The 12,610-nt window shown below is 31.8% G+C and overlaps 1 protein-coding gene across 4 annotated transcripts in view; it reads left to right on the forward strand.

Annotated features, from left to right (window-relative positions):
- raw (NDT-like domain-containing protein raw) overlaps positions 1-12,610 on the forward strand; it is a 326,151-nt gene that overhangs the window by 232,030 nt on the left and 81,511 nt on the right. The gene's annotated exons all lie outside the window — the stretch shown is intronic.

The following is a 12,610-nucleotide window of genomic DNA, read 5'->3' on the forward strand; positions in this document are numbered from 1 at the left end:
GGTTTTCGTTTTTTCAAGGCGTTAATCCTTTCTTCTCTAGCATTAAATCTAGTCCAGCTTTCTTCATCAATGCAAAACACAATATTTACATTTGATCGTTTTATTTCTGGATTAAATTATTGGCAAATTCCTGTGTCGGCATTGAGGAGTTAAAACGTTTATAATTTCAACTCAAGAATTTCAAAATGCATGCATAGATTTTTGCTTCTGTAGATGCAGCTGAAAAAAGTGTGAGTTTTCGATGTGACATGTTGAGTGTGAAGATAAATATTATATAAAAAAGAAGTTTTTTCCTCCCTAGCCGCGTAGGGGGTCCATTCTGCTTAAATTCGCATAGAAATTATTCACCTAGGGCGCAGGTCGTAGGCGTAACGTTTCAGAAGGAGGATAAAAATGTGCCTGCGCATCCCCTGTAAGTATATCCCACCTGATATAACAACGCGGAGGCTCTGGGCGACATACCGTGCCCACCTAACCACACGCTTCTTTTTCGAAGGTGGACAGCAAGTCAGAAAACTCTGTTTCGTAATTTATACAGGGCTAAATAATGATACTGGGAGTACCGTCTCCTCTTTCTGAAATCAGTTCTGTTAACTCTTCCGTTTAAATCAGAACTTAACATTTTTTTCATTGGCCGCATATTCCTCCCTTTCTGCTCATTTTGTTAGTTTTTTTAAAAAAATAAGATAAAGTTTTTGTTCATTTTACTGCACCTCTGTGTATATTTAAATAATGCTGTTAATTTTCCCATTCATTCATAGTGGATAATATAAGATGTTCGTGAAAGATGGGCATAGATTTGTCCTGAGCGCATGCTGCTAAATTTTACAAATAAGATAGACAATTTTATGAGAACAGTTTCAACACAGTGGCTTTAAAATTTTGAAAATACAAATTTCTTTTTATGTGATCTTGGTAATGCAAAAACCCAAATATAAAAATTCCCATTTTTTTCCCCTAGTTGAACTTATTTTATCTTTAATTTATATTTTATAAAGCAAACTGAGCAGCTGCTTAACATAATTTCAGTAATTATCATTCGTTTAATAGTAGCTTCCGGAAATTTAGGGAATATTTAACTGCAGTCGAGAGTGTGTATTGAGAAGCGATTTACCAGCAGATTTATTTCAGGAATTTTGCACATAACACGGGACTTCTTCTATTTACTGTATCAATATTAAAATATGATGAATACTTTTCTGTTTTGTTTACTCTTGGAAACGATTTCAAAAGTTAGATTTTATATTTTCAAAGATATTTCGGCTTCGAATGCTGAAACTGTTCTGCCAAGATTTTGTACTTTATTTAGAGGAATTTTAGAAATACACGCCTAGGATTATAGGATATAAAAGTTTGCACTCACCTTTTACGAACACTATGTATAAGCGTTTTACGGCGAATAAAATGTATTTGCATATTAAAAGATGAAAGCTCACATTTCAACAATTTCTAGTTTTTGTGTGTTACACATTGGATAAAAGCAGGTGATGTAAAGTCTGTTACTCAGCAAGTAATTATTCCACCCGTAATGAGGAACACTGAATTAAAGTTTCGCTTATATATCATTAGAGTGAAAATATATGTATATATATTTATTATTTTTTTAAATTAATGCTAAGTACATTTTCGATGCAAATCGATCGCAGTACAAAATAATTTTTAGAAAGTGTATAAATTTTCCGAAACCCGAGTGAGAAATCTTTATGTGCCTACCTTATTTCATTATTATTAATGTATTGTTTAAATCGCTGATGCGTAATGATTTGAAAATGATGATACGCGTTTAAAAAAAAAATAGAAGTAAATTAGCCAGGAATTGCTATGCACTAATTTAAAAATCTGCCTTAGTTTTAATGAAGAAAGATACCAAACATAGGGTCTGCCTTTGTTACTATCATTTTTAATGTAAACTGTATTTCAAAAATGCAATTTTTATTTATCATCCAGGTGGCGAAATATTATTTCTGAATTCGTAAGAAAGCGCTGAAAGTGATAAAGAGTTTTAATTGCATTAGTTTCTAAAATTGCCCAATGAAATCTATTTTCCAACACATGTTTGATTTTTCCATGCCGTCTTGAAAGCTGTTGTGAAAGACCTGAAGTTCAATAATTCGTTGAAAATGTTTCGCATATCGCACTCCCTAGTAGGATTGATCTACTGAAATTTATCATATTTGGTGAATAAAAGCAACCTTTACTAACTATTGTTTTGAAAAATTTCTGAAATGCTTTCAACTCTAGTTTTTAATCGTGTTTAGACTAAGCACATAATAATGGAATATATGTAGAGCGTATCAGATTTATCTAATGTTACTTCTTGTTATTTAATAACTTAAAAAACACAATTTAGTTTCATAAATGGCTGATAAAATTTCTTTCGTGTTCGCTTTTTCCTTATGTAACAGCTCCGTGTGTTGTTCTTAAAATCTTGATTATTTTATAATATTGCAGTGAAGAAAGGTATACTTTCAAATAAAATTGGTGCTATTCATTTGCCGACAGACGCTTAATTTAGAAATTATCTTTAAAGACGCTTAATTTAGAAATTTGCATTTCAATTGTAATTGATAACAGGTTACGTATTACTGACGTGTTATGAAAGAACTTGTAATCGGCTGAAAATAGCAAGAATGGAGTTCCGTTTTGTAAGGAAAATTTTACCTACGCCAGGGCAGCATTAAACAACATTGCATTAATGAATTTACCCTCATTTTAGATTATAATGTTACGTTTTAATGAATAAATTGTTAATTGATTATTTTCTTTTACTTCGTCATCCTAAAACATTTGATATTTATTATATTTATTTTATGATGTCGCTATGAAACCTTTGGACTCGAGGCCTTTTTCGCTTGAGCGAACTAGCAACTCGAGACGATTTTCTGCAAATTAGATGAATTTCTTACACTTAAAATTATTTCACGCGCGATTTAAAGGAATTTTAAGGAATCTAATGGTTCTTCTATCTCAGAAGATAATTGCGGTTCTGCGGCTCTTTTGATGAATACTAATGGTATTCTTTGAGGTATTTCTTCAGATTCTTTGCATGCTATCCATTCTGAATATTCAGTCTCTCTTGCGGAATCACTTTCGCTTTCATATTTACTATCTACTAGTCTGATTCTTCGCCTTCTTACGCCTTTTACTTCATCGCCATCTTCATCGTTGCTTTCCTTCTCTCTATCGTCAAGTGGTCTATGCAAAGACATAATTTCATTCTTCATCAGCCAAAAATCGAACCGATTTCCTTCAAGGTACTCCAAGCTTTTTGGGCTCCGTAAAATAATATTTTTATTGCCACGAGTGTCGAGTTCGAACTAACGTCGAAGACGCACATGTAACAGTAAATATAAAAAAACGTATTTAAGATTAAAGATCGGCAGTTGTTTTATGTGCATGTATTGTTGGATATATTCATGAAGCGGATATTGCCTAAACGAGATCTAAATAGTCATCGTTATTGCTCCAGTTATCGCATCAAACCAACTGGTGGTCGAAAGTCACCTCTCAATTTACCGAGAGTCACCTCGAGTTACCGCCTCAAATAAAGTGGTAACTGACAGTCACCTTTCGAGTGCAAAGGGTTAACTGTTTTCTCTTACTACTTATTGTATAAGTATCGCACTTATTTTTGCAGCTATTAAAATAGTCAGGTATTTTATATAAAACTGTCAATTACGAATATTTCAAAACAAAACAAAACAAAAAAAAATCTAAAAGGTTTCAGATTTTAAATGAAGTCCAAAGGGGCGTTTTTTTTAACGTTTTGTGTGTTACCTTTATTTATTAAATATCATGTTTTCACTTAAACCATAAAATTCAGTTCAATAGCAATGTCGTTAAATAATTTTAAAATGAGCCTATCTTTAGAATTTCCGATACACAGTTCCGCGCGCTGGAGATAAAAAGGTTTTTTTCACCCCCATAGAGTGTTGCTATTGCTCGCTTTTAAATCGTTTACTCAAAAATTCATTAAAATTTTACAAAATATGAAATCGATAAGAAAACAAATTCCAAATTTCAAATTTGGTCTTCCACATGCCCATATTCATCATTCAAAATTCGATGGCTCTATGTACCGTTGTTTTATCATAATGCGAGAAATAGACATACATTTATGCAGATTTTTCATTACTTAATTTCTTCAAATATAATGCAGGACTCTAACATTTGGTGGCAACAGTTTGAAAAGTTAAACGGACATTTATAGTGATTCAACTCAAAATCGCAAAACGAAAACAATAGTCCTTCAGGAACAAAGCTCGTTTTGACTAATAAAGGGAATATCTGGCAGAATGAAGAATATTTTCTATTTACACGTTAAAAAAAATTTAGTCTCTTTCTTTTGGGGGATGAAAGGAATAGAAGAATTTATGTTATTTCAGTTAATCTTCCAGTAACTATACCTTATTATTTTGTAATCAACTACTTTACAGAAACAAAAGTTATAAGTTGTTACTAAATAAATTCTGTTTATTGTTTACTTACTTGTGAATAAAATAACTGAATCCATGTTAATTTTCTTTGAAGGCCTGTTCGCCTGTAACACAGTTAGAGGTTAGCCAGTTAGTAGCAGAACTAACTAGATAGAATTTACGGGCTAGAAGTTGCATGTGAATGCAAGCTGTTACAAAATGTATCATCAAATAAAATGAAAAATAGACTTTTCTCAGTCTTATTTCCTGGAATAAATGACATTTTTATGAGTACTTTTTATGAGTACTGATTGCCAAATACGTATTGCATTTGTGGCGTGCGCTACGTAAGCAAATCTACACAATTCTGAGAACGTTCAAGAATATGTTTAACTCATCTTACGATTATTTTAATCATGCGTAAAGTAAAAAAGAAAAATATTTAGCCTTTACACTTTTTGGAACATGTACTCGCTGATACACTGGGTCATGGCCAGCACTCCGAATATGGAATTTGCTTTTCAATGTCAGAAAGATAGATGAACTTTTAAGGGGAGAAATAGTATCGCGTGACTACGTCACAGACTTTTTTCCGGCTTTATTATTTTATGCACGAGGGAGTCTTTATTAAGATAAGTTGCGTAGTGAGACGTCATGGGAAGGAATGTACGCTTTTTAATTTCTTTTTTACCTTTTTTTTTTTTTTTTTTTTAATTTTAATCCTGAATCTTGTTACCTTCGATTGTGTAACTCTCGCGTGAGGTCTAGATGAGCGTTTCCATTAGATTCCTTTATGGCTCTGCCAAAAGCAGATGATTTAATTAGAAAATGTTGTAATAAGTGGAAGTTTTTTTATTAAATAAAAACATTTTGTTGGATAAAAAAAATAGTATATTTCTCACGCAGTTTAATTTCGTATTATTATAATTTTTCATTTGCAGAAAATTACCGTGGAATTCTAATTATCCAGATACAGTGCGACCACTGAACACCATCTGGATAATCGGAAAACCGAATTAACGATCCGTATTTCAAGCGCCAAAGAATTTTCTCTAGAAAAAATATACAAGAATAGTCCCAGTATGAAAATATACTTCGTGTATAGGAAAATGTTCCTAATATACGAAACGATATATATATCTTAGGTAATTTATTTCGATGAACAAAGAACGAAATAGAATGATGTACTATAAGAACTTTTTGTTGACAATACTTACTTTGAAAACACATATAGTGTTATAAGAGATATGTATAAGACTTTTAATTTAATGGCAACCAATAGGCAAAGTTGCCGCATATACATCGTCGTTGAAAATTGCATAGCGCGTGTCACCCTATATCGGAAGAGATTGAATTTGCTGTTTTTATGTAGGCTATATAACTAAAGTATATAGTATAAAAGAAATAGTAAATATTTTACATTTTCCTTTATTATATATTATATCGAGAAAGATTAAAATATTTTGAACACGATAGCCTCCATAAACTAAAATATAAGTCACTCTATTTTCTGAACAAAATTAAATAATCAAATTATATTTTAAGCGAAAATAAAATCCATTTCTGTTGCGACTAAAAATAGAACAAGAAATTTAGCTAAATTACGCAGTAATTTTTTTTTTTTGGTACACTATATGTAAAATAATAAAGAAATGGTAGTGTCAGCGTTTTATTAACAACAAGCCAGCCAACAAATAGCCGAAGTGGATATGACGGCTGAGAACCGGTACTTGAGTAAGGTGACCAGATTTTAACATTGGTAAAGCGGAACACCATTTACCGTGGGAGATTCTTGATTAAAAATTTGCTCTATATGGAGCAACACAAATTTCATAGAACGCAAAAATAGTACTGTAATATGTATTTTTCAATTTCAACATAAGTGCAGTTTGCAAATATAATACATTAAAATATTACGTATAGTATTATTTTATTTTGGCATATTTCTCATTTGAGTGAATTCTTTTAGTAGATTGCTGTCTTTTTCTGTTAAATAACTTTTGGACAACTTGTGATGCACAAGATCTGAACGAATGATCGTGATTATTATCATGAAAAGACATAAGTCTTTCTGCTAACGCTAATTTTTTTTCTTCGTTTCCATAAATGGTTTCCGAAAGAAATCCTTCATTTTGGAGCAAGATGCAGTAGTATGTAAATATCTTTTATATTTCTGTGTCCCCGAGTGCTTTAAAATATCATTCTTCCAGCCGGATCAAATAGAAAATTCACCATTACATTTCTCACATTTTACCATGTTTTTTTTTTTTTTTTTTTTTTTTAAGAAAAGGAAATTTACTTCTTAGATCATCTTTGAATTTGCATCCTCTGTTCTTACTCATTATGTTAAAAATCTAAAGAAGTAATTTATTATAAATTTATAAATTATATTATAAATTTGTATCTATATATTTAAAAACACAGTAAGTAGGTACATAATTGCATGAAGATATTTTATTGTTAGTTTAAAAATTAAATTAATTTGTTTCTTATAAAATAAGTATATTTTAAAAATTATTTAAATTTTAATCCTATATTTCTTTCTAAATAATAACAATACTAACTTGTATTATTTTCCTCTGAATTTGCCGTAACGTAAGTTAGTTGTAAGCGTCACTTTCAAGGCCTACGCTAGACCTTTTGCCGCCATTATAAAATATAAATAATAAGAGTAATGTCTGCTAAATTCAAGAAAATTTATGTCTTTATGAAGTAAATTACGTACCTAAATTATATGAATAGCTGATTAGTTGACATCACTTGTTTAACTAGCACTAGTACGCAGTATGATGTGTATCGTCTGAGAGACAGTTACAGAATGTTTTCGTCATTGCCAATGCCAAAAAATGCTAATAAGTCCAAATCTTTGATGGTCGAATTCTAACAACTGATCAATAATGCGAGCTTTAATAAGCAGGTCTCGATAATCAGTTGTCAACAATTATTTGTTATTATTAAAATTTAACATTATAAAATTAACAAAAATAATATAAGACTCATATCCTGGCGAAGTAGCCACATGGCCTCCAAAAACCGTATTCTCCCGCACTTCCCTAGCTTGTCGTGCATCCTTTCCAAAAAATCGGGACTTTTTTTAAAACGCCGCGGGACAAATTGCTAAAAAGCGGGACGTCTGGTCACCTTCGATTTTGGTTCTTGGCAAACGGGCTGACTACTAAACGGGCTTCTTGATTTTCTGTTTACGTAATATGAATATAACCCAGTTTTCCTGAAGAAGTCCTCCTCGAAAGCATATACCTACCTCCCTTTAGCTGATACCCCTAGCGCACTTTGCGTAAGCTAATAAACCTTGATAGTATGCGTGACGTGAAAACGAAAGAGTTTCCTTTTGAAAGTCTTTTTGATGTCTAATGCATTTTCGTAGACAGTGGTCACATACGCCACCATAATTATTTAACCAGCTGATGAAATGAAAGAGAAATCATGAGAAATCATGAGAAAATATCGATTATTCTTTAATTGATGTTAATAAATTTATTGAAAAAGTGAAATTCAAATTTTGGGAAGCAGCATAAAATAAAATTAATTTGATATTACCTTTTTGTATATTTTTCACATGTCACAGAAGGGGCTTTTGAAAGAAAATTCTTAATAGCCAAAACTGATCTACATGAGTAAGATTTTGCATTCAGTTTATTCTAAAATAGGGCTTGATCTAAAATAACGAAAATACATTTTTTTTCTATAGTATTTAATCATGTTACAATGTCTATCTTATTGCAAATACAGATTAATAGTTATCGATTATTCAAATTTTGGACCAAACATTTAGTTTTTCTTCCCTGTGGGTTAACCCAGTTGTTGCAAAGAACACAAAGGCTATCTAACACTAGATTGCCCAAGTCATTTTGACTGCTTTTTAATTTCAATTAGAAAAACAATTATGTATATAATGACACAATTTCTTAGAATTTTGTGACTTTTTGTACAACAAATAAATGCGTTTATTAATAATTGTAATTAGCCCCTTCTTTCATTTCTGGTATATATATGTATTATAATATTGCCCAAAAGTAGTCATTTTGAATTGGGAAATTTTAAATAATCAATTGACTCTTATTATTGAATTGAGTAAATTTCTTATATGACCAGTTCGGCTCTGTATTGAAATAACAGGTTTCTTTTTTTTTTTTTTTTTTTTTTTTTTTTTTCCGATTGCCGTCACATGATAACATACAAGTACGTGATAAATTGTCGATTTGGGCGTATACTTGATAAGTTGCAGTTTCTCAATAAGCTAAAGTAGTACTTGTTATTCGAATCTCAGTGAACACGTTATTCTGAAACTTGTCGAGCCATATGCAAGCTGAGGAAGAAAGATCACAACCGATAACTTTTCCACTAGCATGTCACTCGCGACAAAATTGTTGGCCAAAGAAACAACTCTAGTTGGTTTTGTAGAGGAAACAAAAGAGAACTACCCAAATCAGCCAAACAAGACGAAGGATAGCATGCCTAGTTTTTCCACTCTGCTATATAAATCAGAGAATTGTGTTCTTACAATATATAAAAGCAAACCAAATAAAAGAATAGCTGTTCTAAGTTCCAAGCATAAATATGTAAAAATTGATAAAAGTAATAAAAAAATGTTACCGGAATCTATTCAATTTTATAACAGCACTAAATTTGGAGTTGATATGACGGATCAAATGGGCAGAAAATATACAGTAAAAGCTAGTTCTCGTAGATGTGCCCTCCAAATATTTTTCAATATTTTAGGTTTGGCTGCTATAAATGATTGGATCCTTTCAAAGAAACGGCAGGAATACAAATGCAACGAATAGAGTTCTTGCTTCAATTAGCAGAACAGCTTTCCACCGAATACAGAGCTCCAAGACAGAAAAAGTCATCAGAACATGAAAACCCACAAAGATCAGCTACTACATCCCCAAATGCAACCCATTCTAACAAACGCAAAATTTGTCAAGTACGACTTTACCACAACAACAAAACAAATAATATATATGAAAAATGTCAAAAGTATGTTTGCGGAAGATGTACATATAAAAAGATTTCCACTTTCATTTGCAAAACATGTACAAATAATAATGCATAAATTATTTTTTCCAAGTGAAGTAATTTTTTTATTGTTAATATTTACTAATAACTTGTTATATAACTGTAAATAATATAAAAACTATTTAAAATTAATTTTAAACAAATTTCTTTACACATTAGTTATTTTTTCACAATGCAGTCATTTTGACTGCTTTGGGGTAGTTATAGGTATATACTAAGTTTCACTCATTCTAGTGCGAACTAAGGCGAGAGACGCCTTCATGTAAGACTTACTCGTATTTGCGTTCTGCATGAAGAAATCCACGTTTTAGGTTGAAACACTCTGAAATGCTTAAATTCGCCAATACGGTGACTTACTGTCTCTACTGTAAGGGAGGAGAATTCAAATGTAATTTTACATTAAAATTATCGAGCTTATCTTTGCCGAAGTAGGTTCTCATTAATCAAAAATCTTAATTAGGTTTCAAACAATCCTTGAGAGAAAATGAATAAAAGCAGTATCAGGTTTCAGGTATTTTGCTTTTTTTTTTCCTTTTTGTCCTAAAAATAATAATAGCTTATAATAAATTGCTCTTAAACTGCTTCATTTCAAAATTGATCCTTCTTTCATGTGAGTTGGATGTCATTTGGTCGCACCGGATGAAACGATCTGGGTTTTTCATGAAAAGTCAACCATGAAAATGCTAGTATATATATATATGTAAGTCAATGATAATCACGATATATAAATCCTAAGTCCTGCAATAGGCTGTACATCTCTAAGTTTGGCCTTTACATCACCTTTCCTATGTATTAACTGAGACATACTCTAGCGCACTGAGGCACGTTATACAGAGACGCTATACTGAGGCATTCTATACCGATAAGTTAGTGTTACGATGGAAGAGAACGTATTAAATTTAATGAAAGGAATTAAAAGAGTATTTGTATATGTAAAGTGGATTTGTTTGTATTTTCTGTTGAGTATTGTATAGTTTAAGAAGATAGATAGCAACTTTCAGATTGTAGCCTAAAAGAAGTAGACCTCAAACTTGAACACAATTTGTGTTGAAATACAGAATGATATAGATCCAGACATGCACGAAGTTTTAAATTTTTTCATAAATTTTATTCTCTAGTTTCGTAATTCTACAGTTTCGTGAAAAGTGCCGTTAAGTAGCTCAGAGGGCGGCAGGGGGAAGGCTTCGACTGCAGTACTAGATCTCCTGGAACAGGTAATATTTCTAGTGCAATTTAATGTATCATAATCCTTATTAATCCCTTAGTATCTTTTCACATCTTTGACGTCATAAAATAAATGCGTGTATGCATACATAAAATACATGTATATTGGGGGATCCTTCTGTCATGGGGTTGAAATTTTTATTTCTTTTACGTCCGGCTCTTCTTATCTGTGAAGAGGATCAATCATCTGCTTATGTCGTGAATGATATATGAGACGTACAACGTCACGGGAAGCAACTCATGTGAAGTTTTCTTTGGAGAAGAATGGAATGAATGAAATAGTATGTGCGTGTTTAAATGAATTAAATTCCTACGATACGAGCAAGGCTGCCCTTTTCATTTCTCCGTTGATAAAAATATGAAGTGCCTGTACCGGGAAGTAATTCGTCATCAGCCTTCGTCTTGTGTTTACGGTGGTCATGATGATTCATTCTTGTTTACTAAAATCGTTTTGTGTTTTGGTATATAAACACATCGAAGCCCTAATGGAGTTTAGTTTTGCAAGATATTTTTTGGAGTTATACTAACTACAGTGGCATCAAAGTGGTCTGTACAGATATTGAGGATTCATAAGAGTCAGTGAGTGATTTTATTATAAATATTTTGGATTTTGATTAGCGAAATTAATTTTATATAATGAAAGATAAATTTATTTATTTTATTTATAATTACATTCGTTTACTTTGTGGAGCTGCCATGTCTTTCAAATACGAAATTGTTGATTTTTTTAATTTTTCAGAAATGCTTAACATTTAATTGATTGCGGTCTTTTGCCTTTTTATTTGTTTCTAGCAAATTCAGGCCAGAACTATGTTAATTTCGAAAAAATAAAGTTGCTTCATTCTTCGTAAATGTGATATTATTTGGATAGATTTGTATTTGGGCAACCCAAGCAACCAGAATCCTTTTCTGTTGCTGCCCTCAATTTGTAATTAACACTTTAGAATATGTAGTAAAGTTTTGACATAACTCTTGCCTTTGATATATTTCTTCTGACATGCGATCCTATAGATTGCTTTAATGATAGACTGTTTATTGTGTATACTACTATGAGCGGATATGGATAATAGATTATGGCAAAGCACTGGGCTGTAATGCCTGAGAAGAAATATTAGTAGGAAGCACAAATGTATGACCAAAACTTCCCAGCTTCTTTAGTATCTTAATATAAGCAACTGAAATCAAACCCAGCTTCAGTATTTTCAACGACATAGATTATCAATGCAATTTATACCCCGTAAAAATGAAATATATTAGTATTTAAAGATTAATTCATTTTTGGTTAGCTTCCACTTGTGAGAACAACATTAGCTTGCGCCTTTCAAAAATTGGCTTCGTTGACGTTGTGTTCCCTGTGCTTAGAGCCGGCCGTGTTTAAAATATATTAGGATTGTTATTACGTTTAACCTTTCCTAAAATTATATTTGATAACTTTGAATTAACTCCTTTATATTCTCAATGGTATATAGTTCTGGGGAATTTATTTGCTAAGCCAGGTTCTAATTACCAGAGTTCATATTTATTTCGCATGGGAAACTGAAGTTGTTATATTCATTATAATAAAGCAAACGGATACTAGCTATGGACCTTTAAGACACGGAGGCCTTTGGGATGACTTTCTAAGGAAAATTGTTTGTATTCACATAGCATATAGCTAAACCAAAAATTGCTTATGCAAAATTTTTTTTTTTTTTTTTTTTTTTTTTTTTTTTTGTAATACCTAGTGACGAAGAGATTGCCAAAAAAGATCATAAAGCAAACTTCTTGACTATTTTGGAATAAATCCTCCCCAGGCTGCGAGCTAAAAATAATGCAAAAATGTGTCCGCTTTGAGCGCGTTGTTACGTTTTACGTTTCTGCCGCGCGCAACGATTCGAAGTGGCAGAACAACCGCGACTCGTTTCAAGACCTGTCGTGGGCGAGCCAAACCG

The sequence above is a fragment of the Stegodyphus dumicola genome, chromosome 8, assembly GCF_044657685.1.
Source record: "Stegodyphus dumicola isolate Sdum_Otavi_A_Nest chromosome 8, ASM4465768v1".
Taxonomy (NCBI): domain Eukaryota; kingdom Metazoa; phylum Arthropoda; class Arachnida; order Araneae; family Eresidae; genus Stegodyphus; species Stegodyphus dumicola.